This window comes from Eptatretus burgeri, chromosome 2 (assembly GCF_056783735.1).
Source record: "Eptatretus burgeri isolate ZD-2024b chromosome 2, Ebu_testis_v1, whole genome shotgun sequence".
Classification (NCBI taxonomy): Eukaryota; Metazoa; Chordata; class Myxini; order Myxiniformes; family Myxinidae; genus Eptatretus; species Eptatretus burgeri.
Genome location: NC_140962.1, coordinates 100380927 through 100402224, shown reverse-complemented (window position 1 = coordinate 100402224; position 21298 = coordinate 100380927).

The following is a 21298-nucleotide window of genomic DNA, read 5'->3' as shown; positions in this document are numbered from 1 at the left end:
CCTCTTTCCTCTCTTCTTCAACTCCTTCCTCATCCCTTATTATCCTTGAATCGCTTACACCCCATCATACATATATTCATCAGGATTTCTTGTTATTCCTGTATCCAAAATATTTTTTTTTACAACAGGAAACCAATAAAATTTCTTTTGAATTTCTAAAAGAGCCTTACCTTTTCTTAACTTTATAATTTTTTCATTATTTAACATTCTAATTAAATCTAAAGTTGTCGGTTTATCAACATCAGCATAATGCCAATCTTTTATTGAAAATACCTCATTCTTATGTTGTAGAACATATTTATTAAAATACCGAATACCCTTTTCTTGAAGGTATGCTTGGACACAGAAATGATAATTTTCTTGAAGCCTTCTTGCTGTCATTTATGTATTAGAAATATATGTTAGAATAATATAATGGCACGAAACACCTCCCCATCTTCCCATAGTTAAATAATTTTGTATTTCCTTACTTATTATATATAATCCTGTTTTTTTCTGTTTTCATGATATAAACAAGGGCAAAATCATTATTATATTTACCCTTATTAAATTCTTTTATTTGTTGTTTACTAATCGTGGCCCCACAAAACTCATTCTCGATACCAAGTGGATAATATTCTTCCTTACGAGACTGATTTAATTGCTCCAGGTCTTCGAGGTCAATTTTAAATGACCAATTATACCCTAAATCATTCATATCATACCCCCATTGTTCTATTCTCATACAAACGATACGCCCTTCTTGATAAAAATTTATTTTAATTCGAACTGTGAATTCTGTATGACCTGGAGATAATATCAACACTTCTGTATCTTTGGAATACACGGCCGTTTTATTTAAGGATATATATTGTGATAAATCGCTTAATCTCACCTAGTCATTCGCGTCAGTCGGGCTTGGATAATTTTTTAATTTATAAGCATTTTTCATGTTAATATTTTTGGTTATATTATATTTATGTCGTTCAGCCTGTGCCTTTGTGTAATAATTTGATAAATCAATATCCAGTTCTTGGGATACACCAAAGATAGAACCATCTTTACCAACATAAGTCATTTATATTAGATTAAAAATAATATCATAAATTTTTTTTATTTTTGTTGAGTTGAAATAACACATACAGACATATTTGACCACAACACTTGGAATTTAATTATTGGACTTGAAATGTTTGATAAACACCATTCTGTAAGAATTTTATGACTTCAACAGGTGGTGGAAGACCAAAACTATCAAAATAATATTTGTCTTGACTATTAAAAATACAAACCCAATGAGAACCGTTCCCATTATTATCTTCTAAGTTCATAATAATATTCTTTGTATGTTTCGGCACATTTGTTAATTCATCTCTCATACAAATAACCACATTATGAATTTTTAATTTCTTACAATATTTGACAAGTTGTAAATTTGATGTTGTATTCTTTCCAAATTCTTTAAACCACTCACCAATGCTCATTTATTTATTATAAAGATATAATCCATTACCTCTTTTCATTAATTTTACACCTGCTTGTGCTATAGAAGAAAGCATATCTCCAACTAACAATCTCGCTTTATCAGGCAGACCTTCAAGTTTTTCAGCAAAATCTACAATTACACCACTTTCACTAATTTGTTTCTCCAACTCTTTGTTATGTCTTTCCAATTCTTTTTGAGCCTGGAGTTGAGCCTTCCTTTCGTTGGCAGTTTTCACCGCTGTTGAAATACCACCCGTCAATGCTCCAACCGCACTTAAACCAGCAAATAAAGGAATTAGAAATGGGAGAAATCCTCCACTCGTCTGTCTTATTGAATATTTTTTTCAACATTGGTTTTGTCATTTTAATTTTAAGTGAGCCAGTGTCATTCAAGATTATAACCTGTTCTCTTGTGAGCAAAACATCAATTCTTACTGCTCCTTTTCTCTGAATTGTATTAATGTTAATTGTACAAGGCTTTTGATTTTGAACACAAGATGATAGTTTATGAAGATTGATTTGATTAACATATACCCCAGTTGGTACTTTGCCACTCATTTATTTAACAAAAAATTATGTGAGACTAATCATCACACCATTATCTGTATTAATCTGCAATTCTGTTTCTTCCAAAAGCAAACAATATGTATCAACTTCTTTACTCTCTCCTCTTTCAATGTATAGGGAAGTATCCACTCGATTAGACTTTATAGTTTCCTTTTGAGTGCTCAGGTCAAACACATCGATTGTATACAAACTTTTAAATGCTGTCATATCCAAAATAGGTTCTTTATTTCCATTACTTTCACACACCTTTTGGTAAGACTTGTATGCTTCAGCAAAATCATTTTTTTCCCAATTAATTTCCAATCTATCTCGTGGATAAAATGTTCCATCTAGAGAAACGCGAAGTTGTTTCGCCTTAGCATTATCACTCAATGCATTATTCTTATCAGTCACAGTATCACCATCTGGCTTTTTAAAAATGATCCACAGATATCGTGGCTTTCCTTCCAGAACACCCAAATTCCACATGTAAGTGGTTTGGTTGAGTTTAACGTGTTGACATCTTCTTTTGAGGTATGATACACTGAGTGGTTTCTTTGAGTTAAGTCTTTCAACATCTCTTCTGTTTTAAGATTAGGAGAAAATTCACTGATATACCAACTCATTTCCTCAATTACAAATTTATTCTGATCACCAAAAGCACGACCAACACCAAAAAGCAATCTATTTTCATTATCATTCCTTTGTAGTTGAAATCTAATTTTAAGACCATACAGAACTTTATCATGATCACAAAATCCAAATATACCTTCAAGAGGAACTGCCACAGTAAAACTATTTTCTGCTTTTGTATCATCATTATACGCTCCTTTCCTTTGAGTATATCCAGGGTCTGTGTTTGTTCCCGTTGACATATCAGGAATAAAACCTTCAACAGACCCCTTTCCCATTCTATCACTGAATGTATAGAGTGTAAATTTCATCATTTCAGATACAGCAGAGACATAATCAACCGCTTCAACTTCTTGTGTTCCAATATACAAACGCACACTATCAAACATTTTCCAGAAGAAATCATTCACAAGTGTAGCGTTTGTGTTATTCCCAGCCTTAGTGAATTTAAATTTACACAACAAGAAACTTTCGGATAGATTCAAATAGGTTTGTTGATTATTTATTTCAAAACTTTTTGTACCATTCGTATTCCAGTCTGTTCCAGTTATTGCATTTACCTTGAAGTAATCTTCTTTTTTAGTGGAGTTTGAGATAATAATAGTATCATCCAAATCATAGATATGATCAATTGCTTCCATACTTGTATTTATTTAGGAAAAAAGATGTTAAAACTTTTGAAACCCTGATCCAAGTATTCGAATTATTTTCTGTCGTTCTTGGGGGGACAACTGAGTTTTGCCTTTCTTAATTTCTTTTATTGCTTGTAATTTATGAGATTCCTTCTGGGCATCTTTTATGCTCTTTACAGCACCTGCTACATTTCCCACAGCAGAAGCAGTTGAACCAATTAGATCTTTATGTTTAAGAATAGTTGAACCAATACCCATTAGAGTATCAATTATCCCATCTCCTTCAAATTGATGTCCAACACCCCTTTGTCTCTTTGGTTTATAGTATCCTCTACCAAGATACATACCTTCACCCTTGTAGTATGGGGAAAGGAACATCCCATCCCCTGTAATTATTTTATATTTTCCCAACTCATGTTTCCTCACAATAACCATCGTATTTATTTATTGGAAAACTTCACGTAGGTGAATTCTGATGGATATAACTTCTCCATTAAAAGAAATCATACGATTATCTTGGTCGGTTATCCTAAAATTTACTCTGTGTATGGTTTTTCCTGACACAGGGAGATAAACCAAATTTTTGGGTTCCATATTGAATTTATAACCAATTGGGGTTGAGTATGCGCTGAATGAAAATATTGTATTTGTTTTTATTCCATCATTATAAGCACCATCAATAAAATCACAGTGAATTACAACCGAATTTATTCCTGAGGATATTTGAATGACATTATCACTGTAAAACGTCCCATGAGTTTCAATCTTTTTTGAGGAGAAACCCAATAACTCTATAAATGAATTATCAATTGTGAAATCAACCTTGTAGTTATTTTTAACTTTAATCGTTGATTTTGAAGTGTGTTTTTGAATGTCTATAACAATATTTTTTGGTTCATCACCCTGTTCTTTCAGAAGACGAGCAATTTCGGAAGATATTTGAGAAATCTCATATGCTCCACCCTCTCCTCCTCCTAGGTGGGTTGAGTGAGCCAATGTCATTCAAGATTTTAACCTGTTCTCTTGTGAGCAAAACATCAATTCTTACTGCTCCTTTTCTCTGAATTGTATTAACGTTAATCGTACAAGGCCTTTGATTTTGAACACAAGATGATAGGAAAAATTTCGGGTGAGACTGTTATTCCGGGTGAGACTATCCACATTCCGGGTGAGACTGTCCACATTCCGGGTGAGACTGTTGTCGTTTTGTATCCATTTCCGGGATTATAACTAAACTTGTCATTTTTAGCAGTTATATTAAATAAGGTATTATAAGTTTCCATGGACAATAAAGATGCCTCATATTCTTTTGTTTGGTCAAGTTGTAGTGGGTATGGGAATGAAGATGTGTGGTCGCTTGTTGTGAAATTAAAACTCAGGATTGTGCTTCTCATCTTATTTAATATGAGATGAAATGTCTTTAGATTGAGATTTATTAATTATTTTCATGTTCATCAACTGGTCTAAAATGGCTGATGCTTCATTAAAACAATTGTTATTTCCAGCCTTCTTACTACCTAACAACAATAAGTCTATTAACTAATTGCGATGGGTCATTTGGAAGAAAACTAATACCTGAACCAAGGATACTTAAAGCCTGAATAATGTGTTTCTCCTTCTCATTTTTCCTACTTTTACCAGAAATACTAACCCTATAATTTAGAGTGTTCAGCAGATCAATATATACTCTATCATCATTATTTTTCATATCCAATGGTTTATCAATATACTTTGATTCATCCCTCACAGTTGAACCTTGTCTTCCATCTTTTGTGAGAAGAAACATTAATCTCAGAGTTAGTTTAACAGGGGGTTGAGCAGAACCCAAGAACCTTAATTCATTATTAAATATCAATCCCTTTTCTTGAACAAGATGAAATATTGCTGGTTGTTCTGTTGGAATGAGTCCTGCTTTGGTTTTTGAATCCGCTGAATATTCATTGTTTTGAAGAGCATTCACAATATAATCAGGGGGTCGATTAATCTCCTCCAGTTGTTGAAATAAACCTTTATCATCATATTCTAATTCTCCTAAATGCTCTAATTCTTCCTCCGTAATTTGATCAAAATCTTTTAACATTTGAAGTTTTTTAAGAGTATATTCTACTGTGGGAACTGTGGAAACATCTTTCATTTTTTCTTGGGAAGTTTTTAAAAGTGGTTTAAAAAATTTATCTTGTTTTCTTTCAAATGCTTCTTCGCCCGTTAGTTTCTGTCTGCGTTTCTTCTTTATGTCTTCCTGTTGTTTTACAACTTTTGAAACCAACTCTTGATGTTCCTTAAATCTTCTTGCTCTTTCTTTTGCATCCATTTATTTTTTTATGGAAAATATCATTTAATGTATTGTAAAGATCAACAGGGAAATTTTCCTTTTCTTCATCATTCAAGTAGATGTGTTCAAATAAATCCTTTTCTTTAAATATTTCATCAAATTCTTTATTAACATTAATGCGAGTTGTAATTTCTTCTTCACTAATACTTGCATCTCTGCTTTTCATACGTTTGCGTTGAGTTTCTTCATCAACATCAAAACCGAATGATAAAATCTTCACTCCGCTCAGATGTTTAATAATTTGTCTCGTTCCTTCTGGATTAGTTTCTAATATCCCAAGACCATCAGATTTTAGTTTCCCAAACTCACTCTTACAATGTGAATATTTTGTTGTACCAAGAGAAACCTCCTCAAATATTTGACCTTCATTCCTCAATCGCATATGTTCCTCCACTGAAATATAGTGATAATCTTCACCTTTTACTTCTCCAGGTCTTATTGCTCTAGTTGTTGTTGATACAATGCGTATCACGGGGTGTTTTTTAAGTAAATTTACAATATTCTCATTTGTACTACACAAGAACCTTGATTTATGAAAGTTTTTTCCAGAAGCAGATTTACCCACAAGATTTATAATAATAGTTGTCATTTATATATGTAATTGTTTATAAAACAAAAAATATATCCCTTAATATCTCATCTTGCTTCACAACAATATATTTATATTTTTCAGTTGTGTGCTTCATGTAATCCTCAAATTTCTTTTTACTACATAATGTAGAACAATTATCTCTCCAAAAATTATTGATATCTATTGAACTTAACTTGAATAAAATAAAAGTATTAGCATTGTTTCTGATGGAACGACGAGGAAGTTGAAAGTACGATTGACTAAGATAAATACAATTACAAGAAGAATGTCTCCCTCTTGTGTAGTAGCTGCCCATTACCATTTGGTTTCTCTCATTAACACAATCATCAAAGATAACGAGGTTCTTTTTTGATTTATCCAAATCTTGGGGAGACGGTATATCATCTGTATTATCACTAAGAATACAAGTTATCGGATTTGATTTCTTTTTACATCTCTGTGCATCACAAAATAGTTGAATTATATCTTCAATGTTATAATCATTTAGGTTTTTTTGAAGTTTAAATAAACCGATTATATCTTCTTTTTGAAGACCAGCATTAAAACCTTGTGAGAGTAGTTGATACTCTGGTTGAAAACTCGACTTTGTGAAAATTATTAAATTATCATAATCTAAAAAGTTGGGAGTGAGGAGCATCTTTAAAAGTAAGCAGGTTTTTCCACATCCACTTGAACCAACTATGAGACATCTTAATGAATTTGGGAGATTTTTATGGTTGTTAAATTTTATCTTATTTTCCCAAATGGGTAAAAAATCATTCATTTATATATTTGGAAAACAGGTTATTTAATTTATTATTGGCTTTTTTAGAAACTCTATATTTTATCCTAAGTTCAGGTTTAATTTCAAGATAATCCATTATTTTATTTATGCAATATCTTGTGTTGATATTTCCCTGAAAATCACATCCATGAATAATATATAACAACAATCCTTTGAACATTTCTCTAATACGTTCAGTTTCTTCCCTTGTAAGGAAAGGTGTGTTATCACCCTCATACTTTACATTCATTTCTCTAATCAATCTTGTAAAGTAATTCATTTTTGGTGTAAATCTAAAAGAATTATTTTCCTTTTTATATTTTTGATTATCATTAATTAGAAGATAATCACAGTATATACATTGTTTATAGGCTTTTGACTCTGTGTTTAATCCCCGTCTTTCACACGCAGGACAATTCTCAAATTTGTCATATGGAGAATCAAGAAAGTCTAGCATATTTATAAAGTAAAACTTTACTTAAACTGAAATTCATCTATACTTTCAGTTGTATATTGACTCATATTTAATAATATTACCATCGATATCGATATACTTTTTTTCATTACCAGATTCAACGACGACATTTTTTATATTAAAGGTAATTTTAAAATGATCGTTAACTACTATTGAACGAAATGTCATTTCACCTGATATATTAACATCCTTTATTTCATCAGGATTTACATCTTTAGGGTTGTTGAAAAAAATACAAATTTCTCCTTGCATATTACAGATGGTCTTATCTTTTCTTTCTAAAGCTTCATCCATAAGGTTTTTGTTTTTTGATACTTTTTCTTGTTTCATTGCTTTTTCTAGTTTTGAATATATTACCAGAAGGAGAGGAGAAACTTTTGTTAGAGATACTTTAATTGATGTTCTACCAGGTATACTAAAAGCCCTTCCACTGAAGGAAATTGAAGAACTCATCATATCCACCATAATTGTTTTATCCAATCGTTGTTATATTTATCTTTGTTCAATTTTACATCCTTGACATATTTCTCAGTATCTTTAACAAATGAAGAGATTGATTGAAACTTGTCTTTTGTGTCTTGAAACATTGTATTTATTAAGTGAAAAAGTTGGAGGATAAAATGGTTTTAAGCACAGATTCACCTATAAAATAAACGAAATTTTCATCAAGAAAATTTTAGTTTAAGCAAAGATTTATTATATAAATATGGTGAATACAACATACTGCGATGTTTGTAATCACGAATATAAACATTATAGAAAACACCTCTGAACTAACAAACACACATTTAATCTATTTCATAAAATATCTCCTCTTGAGTTGGAAAGAAAACATTGTGATATCTGTTCAAAGGATGTTTTGAAGAGAAGTTATAATCGACATCTTCAATCACAAAAACACAAGAAAAATGAGTTTAAAGTAAAGGGAGACTATTATATTGAAAACACTGATGGGGCATTTAAAGGGCATATAAAAATAAGGATTTTTCAATTTGGAGAACCGGGTCCATCATCAATAACTGAATAAATTGAAATAGTGAAACCTGATGTTAAAAAAGTTATTAAAAAGACATTAAAAGAAATGAAAACTTTAAAGTTTTATATGGGAGTGAAAATGAATATGAAAAGACAAGATGAAGAAGAAACTCCTTATATGAGAACAGATCTTCATTTTATAACATCATTTCAAGATTTTTTGAATCGTGGGGTTTATGAAGAACTATCAAAACAAGAGGAGGATGTTGATAATACAGTGGTAGGAAGTGGATTCAATATTAAAAAAAATCATCTTTTTAGATATACACATTCTAAAATCAAACCCTCTTAAAGCTTCTTCTTATATTGAATTACCAAAAGAAATAAAACTAAAGAAGGCAGTTGTTAATATTAAGAACAATGATAATAAATGTTTTCTCTGGTCTGTTCTTTCTCACTTTCATCCACCAAAATGTAATTCAGAAAGAGTAATACAATATATGAAATATGAGAATACCTTGGACATTAAAGATTTTAAATTCCCAATGCCACTAACAGATATTCCTAAATTTGAGAAAAAGAATAATCTTTCTATTAATGTATATGGATTAACAGATACAAACAAAGTTCAAATATTAAAAATTTCAAACAACTATAAAAATGAAGAAACACACATTGATCTTTTATATTTTAGTGTTGGAAATAATTCACATTACACATACATCAATAATTTATCAAGATTAATCTCTTCTCAGGTATTCAGAACAGCAAACAAAATATATCCTTGTAAGCGATGTCTTAATTCATTTCATACAAAAGAACGATTAGAACAACATTTAAAATATTGTAGTAATCATAAATCAGCTGTAATTACAATGCCTAAACCTGGTGAAAAGATTTCTTTTGAAGATTATAATAAATCTATCATGCACCCATTTGTGATATATGCTGATTTTGAGTGTATCCTTAAAAAGATAAATACTGCTTCTCCTAATCCAAAAGAATCATGTACAAATAAATATCAAAAACATATTCCTTGTGGTTTCTGTTATTATATCAAATCATCTGTTGGAGAAAAGTATGACAAACTTGAACATTATAGTAGAAAAAAAGCTTCACAAGAGTTTGTAAAACGATTAGAAAAGGATTGTATAAGACTCACTAAATTAATGAAAGAAACAAATGAACCAATGAAATTAACCAAAGAAGAAAAATTAGAATTTAGAAAGAACAATATCTGTCATATTTGTGAGGGGGAAATTAAGGAGTCTAAAGTTAGGGATCATTGTCATCTTACTGGTAAATATAGAGGTCCCGCTCATTCCTGTTGTAATTATAAATTACCTTCTTTTATTCCAGTCTTTCTTCACAACAGCGCCAACTATGATACACATCTATTTATAAATGAACTTTCAAAAACACCAGGGAATATTTCTGCCATAACAAACACAAGTCAAAAGTATATTTCATTTACAAAAATGATATTCACAAAACCTTTAACTCGTATTAGGTTTCTAGATTCTTACAAGTTTATGGGAACACCACTAGCCTACCTCGCATCAAATCTAAGCTCCACGGACTCTTTTCCAAATCTTAATTCATTCTTTCCAAAAGAGGAAATTCTCACTAAAGAGGAAATTCAGATTAAAGAGAGAATTCAAAGTAAAGAGGAAATTCGAATTAATGAAGAAATTCTAACTGAAGATGAAATTCTAATTATAAAGAAAATTCGAACAATGAATGAAATTCTGATTAAAGAAGGAATTCTCACGAGAGAGGAAATTCAAACAAGGAATGAAATTCAAAGTAAAGAGAAAATTCTTACAAGTAAGGGAATTTATCCTTATGATTATATGGATTCATTTATGAGATTTAAAGAAACACAACTTCCTTCAAAGAAAGTTTCTATAATAACCTTTATGAAGAAGAGATAAGTGATAAGGAATATAAACACGCACAAGAAATATGGAAAATATTTAAGAAAGAACCTTGGAGAATATCATGATTTATATCTAAAAACAGATGTTTTATTGTTAGCTGATGTGTTTGAAGCTTTTACATCACTCTGTCATAATAAAAATTGTTATGGATTAGATCCTGCCCACTATTTCACAGGTCCTGGTTTAGCTTGGAGTGCAATGTTGAAAATGACAAAACAAGATATAGATTTAATCAGTGATGTTGATATGCTTTTGATGATTGAGAAGTCCAAGAGAGGTGGAATATCACAAGTATGTTCAAAAAGATATGCTAAAGCAAATAATAAATATCTTCCAAATTATGATAGTGAAAAAGATAGTAATTATTTGATGTTTTTGATGCTAATAATTTGCATGGATGGGCAATGTCTCACTCTCTGCCTTGTGGTAAATTAGAGTGGGTGGAAGAAAAGGATTATGAAAAGGTTTTGATGAATATTGTTATTTCTTCTCAAGAGGAATTGAATGACGAAGAAGAAGGTTATTATTTTGAAGTTGATTTGAGGTACCCGAGTGATCTTCATAATAAGCATAAAGACCTTCCTTTTGCATGTGAAAAAGAAACCCCAAAGAAAGAATGGTTCAGTGATTATCATAAAAGTTTTAATATTAAAGGCAAATCAACAGAAAAGTTATTAACAACATTCTATGATAAAGAGGGATATGTTTTGCATCAGAGAAGCTTAAAACAGTTTTTGAGAGAAGGATTGAGAGTAGCTAAAATTCATCGAGTTTTAAAATTTAAACAAAGTCCTTGAATGAAAAAGTATATTCAATTCAATACAGATATGAGAGCAAATACAAAAGTAAAATTTGAAGGGGACTTTTATAAATTAATGAATAATGCTGTATTTGGAAAGACTATGGAAAATGTTAGAAACAGGCAAAACATTAGATTCGCAACATCTTGGAAAGAAGCTTCGAGATTGATAAATAAACCAAGTTTTGAGAGAGAAGCGGTTTTTTCAGAGAACGTTTCTGCAATTCATATGAAGAAGGAAAGTATTGTAATGGATAAACCAATTTATATTGGAACAGCAGTTCTTGATTTATCAAAGATATTGATGTATGATTATTTGTATAATGACTTAAAGAAAGAGTATGGTGAAAATGTTTCATTGTTGTATATGGACACTGATAGTTTTATCCTAGATATAAAAACTGATGATGTTTATAAAGATATGAAGAAAAATATTGGAGTATATGATACAAGTAATTTCAGCAAGAAGAGTGAGTTATTTTCCAAAAAGAATGAAAAGGTTATTGGTAAGTTTAAGGATGAGTTGGGTGGAAAAGTAATGAGTGAGTTTATTGGATTGAGAGCAAAGGCATATGCTTATAAGTATGGTGATCAGATTGATAAGAAGTTAAAGGGAATAAAGAAATATGTAATAAAGAAATCAATAACTTTTAGAAATTATTATAATTGTTTGATGAATAAGAAAGAAGAATATAGGAAAATGAATACAATAAGAAGTTATAAACATAACATATATAGTGAAGAAGTAAATAAAAAGGCATTAGGAGCCTTTGATGATAAGAGATTTATTTTAGATAATGGAATAGATTGTGTTCAATATGGATATTGTATGATAGAGTGTATAAAATAGATTGTGTTTTAACGATGGGAAGATGGGTTAGGGTTTTTTAAGGGCTACCGCCGCGTTTTTTCGCAATATATAAATGGTCAAACCAAGTATTAATCAAACTAAAGAGTGGAGAAAATCTCAGTATATAAATGGAAAACATAATGAATGTGAAAAATATCAAATAAGTCTTATTGAAAAAAATAACTAAAACAAAGGTAAATACAACAAATAAGCGAATCAATTTAAAAACTCGTAAGTTAGAGGATGTAAAGAAAAAAATGAATATCCTTGAATGGACTGAAAACTTTGATGGTTATCAATTGAACAATGAAAAAACAATTTACTATAATCTCAAAATGATATGTGGCTCAGGAGGTGGTCAAACAAGAGCATTAAGAGAAGTTTATCATTTCGTAATGGCACAAAAGGGGTATCTTAAAAAATATAAAGATTCAAATGTTTTGTTTTTCAATATTTTAGATGGGGATTATTGTGCAAAGAAAATTGAACCATTGAAGGAATTTGAGAATGAACAAATCTTTATAGGTTCAATGAGTGAGCTAAACAATATGCATCGGTTATTTGATAAAGAGTGTCCCGAGGCTTAGACGTTTCAGATATTTCTTTAGAATCACCTTTAACAAATCACATTACCACTTTACTACTTGAACAAATCTTTATCTTATTGCATGGGTTATTTGAAAAAAAAAAAGTGTCCCCAGGTTAAAAGGGGAGACAAATAAATATACCTTGGGATAAAAAGGGGGTTTATTTTTTAGGGAAAAAAATGAATCACTGAAAATCCCCCATTCATTTACATGGGGAAAAGTGAGCCAGAATCAGTATATTCACCCTACTTTCAGCAATCCACCCAGGTGAGTCCAGCGGCCTACAACGAGCGAAGGGATGGATGGTACGAACGGGTACATCTCCTAACTACCCAAACATTTATTACACCTGCAACTACCCCGGGGCTTTCCAAAAACGCCTCACACTTTTATACTATCGGTTCTAAAAACCATGATTCCCGTCGCCTGTGTTGGTGTCCATTATAAATATGGGCCTTGCCCTCAAATTTTCATTCGTGCCCTCGCACAATTTCCTGGTAGGGCAGCGTGGCTCAACTGGCAGGAACTCCCCCTCTGCCGAACTCTAACCATGGCACCCCCAAGCCCACAGGCTGCCTCCGAGCCTAGCTACTCCCTACAACGTGGGGGTTGCCCTCTCTGGCATTCCCCCCCTCCGATGCCCACGTGGCGTGTTGATGCCCCGGGTCCCTTTCCGAGGGTCGCCCGTGCCCACTACACTGCCCCCGTGGCATTCTGGCGCTGCGGGTCCCATTTCCGACGGGTCGCCCATGCCCACTACACTATCCCGGCCCCTCTTGGGCCCTTGGCCTACTCTGGCCGACTCGTCCGGTGCCCGGGGTGCCCACTAAACAAAATTCACCTTTCCACAGCCATGTTCCCAGCCGGTCCATGAACTCCTGCACCCTTCCAAACGGGTTTCGTGCCTTCTCTCGACACCAACAAAATGACTTCCTATTAGAAAATTTGAATAACCCACGAGCTCACATTAAACTAACCCCGGGGTCACTTGGGTGGGAATCACTCCTCTCCCCAACCAGTCATTCGCACCATGCATACCACATTCGCTCCACTCACACACTTGGGCCCACTGTCCCACACTCATTCCTCACACACTTTCCATTTCAGAACTCACACCAACACTCTATACTGCCATCCTTCCTAATTAAATCCCCGAACTAACTCGTGCTCCCTCGTCATCCCTTATTCTCATGCACGTTCCATTTACTCTATGTAGCTAAGCTACGTCCCCTCTACACATTTCCATGTCTGTTCATGTCTCCAAAAATCCAAAAATTCCCATTACCTAAATCTAAACTGAAATCCCTCTTTCTAATCCATTCCATGGGCTCCATGAGGCCTTGTCCCTGCCCCATAAAGCCAGTCTAACTATCGCTAACCCATCCTCCTAACTAGTAGTATCCTGTGCCTGGGACAGGGGGGTCTTCCACCCCTTGCCCAGAGAATCCTGTTCACCCGAAGCGAGGCTTGCTTTTTTTTTCATGCGCACCAGCGCGACAACTCGCAACCTGCGCTCTTTCCCCGTGACGTCATGGCAGCTGTTCGCGTTTCTCACACCTCATCCCTTATCGGACGGTACCATCCGGCAGGGATACCCTTCCTGCCGGATTCCAACCATGCAGCCACGACGTCACCCTACGCATCAAAAGCAAACATCGCGTTTCGAGGGGTTCCCCACGCAAACACATGTGCTCTGCTCGTCGGAGCTTTACAAACACGCTCGCGTGGAGAACCCATCCGGTCCAAATCCATAATCCAGCCTACCTTCTGTCCGTTCCCGGGATCGGCTAACATCCAGCACGAGCGTTTCCGGACCGGATTTCACCCGCGCAGGCACGCACGTGGCGGTCCCGTGCGTAGCACAGCACGGACCCCACGCGTGCTGCCGTGCAAACCCGGCATGGTCCCCAAAACAGCTACGGCCGCTACTCGCCCTTTGTCCACCGTCAGGCACCATCGTCGCCGCACTCTCGCGCACAAACTCCCACGTGCCACGATGCTCACACAACTCACCATGACAATCGGACACGCGGTTGCGTGTTCCCGCATGCCAACCGTGTTCCCACATTGCGACCATCATCTCCCTCACGTATAGTGACCTCACACACACTGTCTCTCTCACACACAGCCGTTCACTCACGCATGCCATTCCACTCACACGATGCGCGCTTTTCAGCACACACTTCGCCACACTCGTGAACACACATACCGGGGCAATTACATTGGGGATTTGCGCTACCTCAAGCGCTCCCGGGGTCTCCAAACCCCTCAAGCTCCACGTGCACCCGTCCACAGCACTCGCCCCCTCTACCTCGCAAAGCTTGACCGGACCCACCTGGTCGAGATCCGCTTCAAGGGGGAATATTGCCTCCCCTTGTTCCATAAGGAGGCTATCCGGCTGCTTGCACTGGGTCATGAAACATTCTGCCAGCTCGCCCCCATTGTCCTCCACTACCTCCATGCGTGTGTGTTCATCTTTCACCCCGTCTTTATCGTGTAGTCTCTCCTCTACTTCTTCTATCTCCCGTGTCTCTATACATTTTTTTCCTGTTGTCTCTTCATGTCTATTAGTTTCTTCCTGGATCTTCGTCTCTGTTATTTATTTGATTTCCTTCGTTGTCTCTGTTATTTCCCTCATCTCCATTTTTATTTGTGTCTCCTTTATCAGGGTTGGCCCTAATTGCTGTTTCATGCGATGAGTGGTGTCAATTAAGTCCTGCACCACTAACATTACTCCCTGTGATGTCACACATCCCATATTATTGTGCTTTTCCACTTCCTGGCTTCTTTTCAGTCATTCTTCCTCTCTGAGCTTTTTGAGTTGTTCGTTCTCTTTCTGGAGTTTTTCCATCTCCGTGGACACAAATTTTGCTCTCTCCTTGAGTTGGTTAACTTCAAACTCGTTTTCTTTTTGTTTTCTACTCCACCGTCTCTCATGTTCTTCATTCTCCAATCTCATAGTTTCCTTCATTTTGTTGATTTCCTTTTCCTGTTTTATTCCTTGTTCTTTCACTATCTCCTCGTACTCCAACCTTGCTTTTTCCTTTTGTTGTTCAGTTTCAAATTCATACTCTTTTTGCTTTTTATTCCACTGTCTCTCTTGTTCCTCATTCTGCAATCTCGTTTCCTTCAATTGGCTGATTTCCTTTTCCTGTCTCATTCCTTGTTCTTTTTGTTTTCTATTCCACTGTTTCTCTTGTTCTTCCTTCTCCAATCTTGTTGTCTCCTTCATTACTCTTTCTTGCATCTCATTCTTTAATCTGGCCTTGGCTTCTAATTGTTCGATCTGCACAGTGTGGTTCCTTAACGTTTCATTCTCCGTTCTCGTTCTTTCCTCCCTTAACATCCTCAGCTCTTTTTGCAATTCCGTTTCTTTGTCTTGATGTTTCCGTAACTCAGAAGCTTTTTTTTATAATTCCGTCCTCATCTCCACACTTCTTTCACATTCTTCCTTCCTCATCTCCTTTTGTTGGTGAATTTCCAATTCGTGTTCTTTTTGTTTTCTATTCCACTGTTCCTATTGTTCTTCCTTTTCCAATGTTAACAGCCTCAGCTCGTTTTGTAATTCTCTCTCTTTGCTTTGGTATTTCTGTGACTCAGAATTTTTTTCCCATTTTTCCACTCTCATCTTTTCCTTCAATTGGTCGATCTTTCTTCTCTGCTCCATTTCCTGCCCCATTTCCTCCAATTCCTTATAGTATCCCTGGTCGTTTCTGTTCCCATTTTCCATTTTTCTCCCAAGTCCTTTCTATCCCAGGAATTACTAATTTGCTCCTCTTCTATTCTTTTGCTCAGTTTCCTCTTCTCTTGTTCCAGGCTCTCCCTTATCTGATTGCCTGATCTTACCTCTTTCTTCAGATGTTTCAATTCCAAATCGTGTTTCCGTTTTTCCTCTTCCAACTTTGTTTCCCGTTCTTCTTCCAATTGTGCCCGAAGTTTGCCAATGTCCGCCTTCCTCGCCTGCCATGACCACGTGGTTTGAACTGGTGGCTGGGAGCCCACACCTCGTGTCGTGCCGTTCGCTGTGCTATTAATAGCAGCCCGTTCCGTGTTGCGCTGAGGTGCGATCGCGCCGCTATTTTGCGACTTTGAGTTTGCTTGCCGACAAAGTTCATGCTCAGTATAGAGTGAGCACCCCCACGGATTGCAGTTAGTGGTTGAGTTTAAAAAAACTGTCCTGGGCCATGGATTCTATTAACTCAACATCCACCTCACTACCCACCTGGCTCAACTCGCCTTGGCTGAACATTTTGCGTGCTCGGAATAAAATTTATAATGCTCGTAATTTGGGGACAGGGAGGGGGGTGTGGGGGGTGGGTGAGGGTTTGCTCCGTATACCCCTGACCCGACTCTGTGAATTTTGCTACGGAGGCCGAGGGGGTTCGTATCCCACTTCTGACACCAATTGTTACGGGCTGGGGGTCGTCCGCCAACCGACCGCTCTGACGGAGCCTCAAGTCGAGTCGGCCCGACCGATCGCCCGGAATATAGATCGCCACCTGGATAAGTCCGAGCGCGATAAGGATAAGTCCTTGTACAAGAACCGAAATACGCCAATGGGCAGATCACGTGGGGTAGGGTCGATTGCCAATCTTCAATGTACCTAAATACCTATGTGATCCAACTACCGGGGTATTCCACCCTCGACGGAACTCGGACGGAACAAACCGCCGAGGCGAGCCTGTCCCGTGCGCGATTCCAAGCGGCTCAATCGCCGAGAACCGTCAGTCCAAATGTCCCCCTTTTATGGCAAACCAACGGCTTTCTAACTCCCAACAAATGAAATGCTCAGTCAATGAAAGAATTGACACGACGAGCTGAAAACATTTAACAATTGGGATATTTATTAATAAAAATACCCCCGAGCGGGAGTGCCGGTCATCTCTGACAGAGGTCGAAAGTAACTCTGTGCCAGACTGGAATAGGGGCAGTTCATAAAGTATGTATGCTCTACTTCCGGGTTTCAAAACCACCCACCAACCCCCTCTGTATGCAGGCTCGTGACCACCCACCCCCCTCTGTATGCAGGCGAGTGACCACCCACCCACCCCCTCTGTATGCAGGCTAGTGACCACCCACCCACCCCCGTATGCATCTCATATCACATCACAATACTTGAAGATTACAACGAACTGTAGATTTATCTCAAATGCATCAGTAACTAGAGGGGGAGCACTCGGTAGAGTGCATAACCTCCGCCGCCAATACTGCTAGGTCACTCAAGTGAACCTGATATCCTATTCATTCAATTTGACGTGAACAATGCTCACAGAGTTATAGTTTGCAAATTTCCCTTTTACTTTTAACTTTTACATACGCAATTCATTCGTCATAACTAGATTCCTTGAGACAGAAATTGATTTTACGTGGGTATATCCACGTGAAGTTCCAAAATCAGCAGCAATTATAATTTTGGCATGTTTTTTGTTGGAAATCACTGATAACATGTAGAAATGCAAAAAAAAATCAAAATTTTGTTGAAAAAAAAGTTGCAAATTTTTTTTTTCTCTAACAATTTTTTTTTGGGGGGGGGGTTGGAAATCACTTAAAAACATGTCTCCACTTAAAACATGTAGAAATGCAAAAAAAATTCAAATATTTTTCAAAATGGCCGCCATAGCGGACATATTAGATGTTGGACCAAGTCCAAAATCTAATGGCATGATGCTTGGACCATACTTAATCCCCCCACCAAGTTTCGGCGAAATCCGTCGAGGAGTTTTTCCGTAATACTGTTCACAAACAAACAAACAAACAAACAAACAGAAAGGGGTGAAAACAGTAACCTCCGATCTTCGATGGCAGAGGTTAATAATTAACTCCGGTAATACAGTAATATGGAACAATTATTGACGTCCACAGATTCAACATCATGTCTAAAATTTTCCTGTGAACGGGGATATTTTTCCCCCTCGCGATGATGACAGGCTCACCTTCAACTTCTGAAACGCTTTCATGCACGGACTTCTTTTAATAACCTGGACCAGCAATGCCATCGACTCGCAGCAGTGAGAACTGATCACCGGAAATGGCTCAGCGGCCATGTTGCGCGCAATTCAAAAAACCTGTAGATGCATTAAGAGTTTTAACTATTTTGCCAGTATTTTGAACCGGTAAACGTAAAAATGTCACAGTGCGTGGCGTTCGAATGCAATAAGTCTGGGAAGAGCTCCACATGCACCTTTCATCGGTAAGAATGTGATTATTGATGCTTTTTTTCTCTTTCAATCGTCAATCTATTTTTAGAGTATTATTTTAAGAAGTTACAATTTAAACGCTAAACGCCAGTATAACAATCTAAATGATGGCAAAGTACAGTTGATAATTTGAAAGAAAATGTAAAAAAAAACGATATTATCCAGGAATACGCCGGAAATGAGTTTTCCAGGTGTCTGGAATTCAATTTTTTCTCTCATACAGCACATCTGTGAGTGCTATACAAAGATTCGTCTCCACCATGTTGTTCGGAACCATGAACACTGGATTGAAAGATAAACCCATCAGGAAAAAATTCAGCAAACTGATCCTATTTGCACATCAATAGTTTACTTACCATTTGCATTGAAGTGTTTCTCCGAAGTTTCGACATATCTTATGTTTCAACCGACTGCGATTATAATAGTTGATCGTCATCTTCTATAGGTCAATGCATATTAAACCAGTCTCATTAGTGTGTAGATTATAGATCATGTTTGTTAAGGTTGTCCAATGTCTGTTCAATGTTTTCATGATTGATCAATATATTATAGGCCATACAGGGTAGCTTTAAGCTACTCACATAGGGGGTAGCTTTAAGCTACCCACTATGGCCTATAATATATTGATCAATCATGAAAACATTAATGAGACTGGTATTGGTTCAATATGCTTCGACCTACTATAGAAAGCTACACTCTATAATATACACATATTAATAGGAGGCCATAGGTTAGTCTGTAGATTATAGATCATATTTATTAAGTTTGTCCGATGTCTATTCAATGTTTTGATGATTCGTCAATATATTATTAATTATAGGCCATAAGGCCTATTATTATTGGGGGTAGCTGAAAGCTACCACCTTATGGGCAATAATAATACAAATATTATAGGCCATCGGGGGTTAGCTATACACATTACACATTATATTGATTATCATCAACACATTACATTGATTATCATCAGATCATATAACATATGATATGATAATCATTCATGAGAATTGTGACATCTCGTACTCACTCACCTTATTGATTCGTGCTGCAGAGCTTATATTAGCTTGGTAGTGATAATGGGCGGCGGAGACTGTTGTTAGTGAAATGAAAATCCTGTTCTTCTTATTAAGCTGTACAAAAATGTTGTTTCCAGCGAGAAATTTGGCACAGATTAATACATTCAATCTGTGAATTCGGATTGGCAACGCAACATGGCGACTTCAGTCTACCTCTGACTTCAGTCGACAGAGGCCGTTGCTAGCCCAGGTTATTATAAGAAGTCCGTGCTTTCATGTAGTCCGACACCACTTTCATAAAGTATGTATGCAGCCATCGTACCACCCGTGCACAGCCGACGTACCACCCACCCACCCCTGTAAACAGCCGTCGTACCACCCCCCCCTCTGTACGCAGCCCGTACGCGGGCTTTAAACCACCCACCCCCCTCATACATCCCCAATCGCTTGCAAAGCCAGCAGTTCCTTGTGAACCGACGTTTGTAAGTCATGACGATGCAGCCCCTAGCGGTGTAATTTACCTTTTTCTTTTAATATCACAGCACGTCATTTATGAAAATAAAAATACAAATTGACATTCAAGACAATGTTAATGTCATAAATGAAAGTAAGTGTGCATATAAACCTGTGTTCCATTGTTTTAGTTAAATCTGACAAAAGCTTCAAATGGTAATATTTGTCTCAGAGAGTTCCTGTTCTTAACTTAATACTTTTATTTTTGTATGTACTTTATGAACGGCCCACACAGGGAATCAGAGCGAAGTTTGAAGGGCTATAAAATCGGAACGAGAGCAAATTTCAAAAAAATGGCTCGTGTTTTTCTAGATAATAGTCCGTATTAGTATCTGAATCACTAATAACATTTGATCTCTCTTGATAAATGAGGGAAGAGATACGATTTGAAATCGACGATTTTCGCAACTTTGACAGCCTCGTGACGTTGACCTCGACCTTGGACGACCTTGAAAGTTATATCGTTGTGCACGTCTCATCGACCTCTATCCATTCCACTATTGGTTATTTGTCTCCACTCGGTTTGATTGTGGATGGACGGACGGATGTACGGACGGATGTACGGACGGACGTACGGACGGGCGGACGGACTTCGAGACTGTTATTATTAGGTCATCTCTACTGAGATGATAGAGATGACCTAATAATGGGGAACTAGGGAAGCACGTAAGAGCAGAACTATACCAACTTTACGAAATGCAATGCAAACATGTACAGCACACGAAGCACTTAACAATTTCCTACCTATTAGACGGGCCCACGGACACACGTACGCACACACACACACCCAAGAAATTGTGGCTGTGGCCTTTGATAACAAGCTCCAGCTCGGAGGACAGGTGAGCTGAAACCCTGAGCCTATCTCGAACCTCTACACCTCGTGTGGTCTTCAAGTTGTTCGGACCCGGGCTCTAGCGAAAGCAAGCTGGATCCAATCGCCGTGAGCCGCGATGCCTCCCCAGCTCCCGCGAATCCTCCCACGCTTCT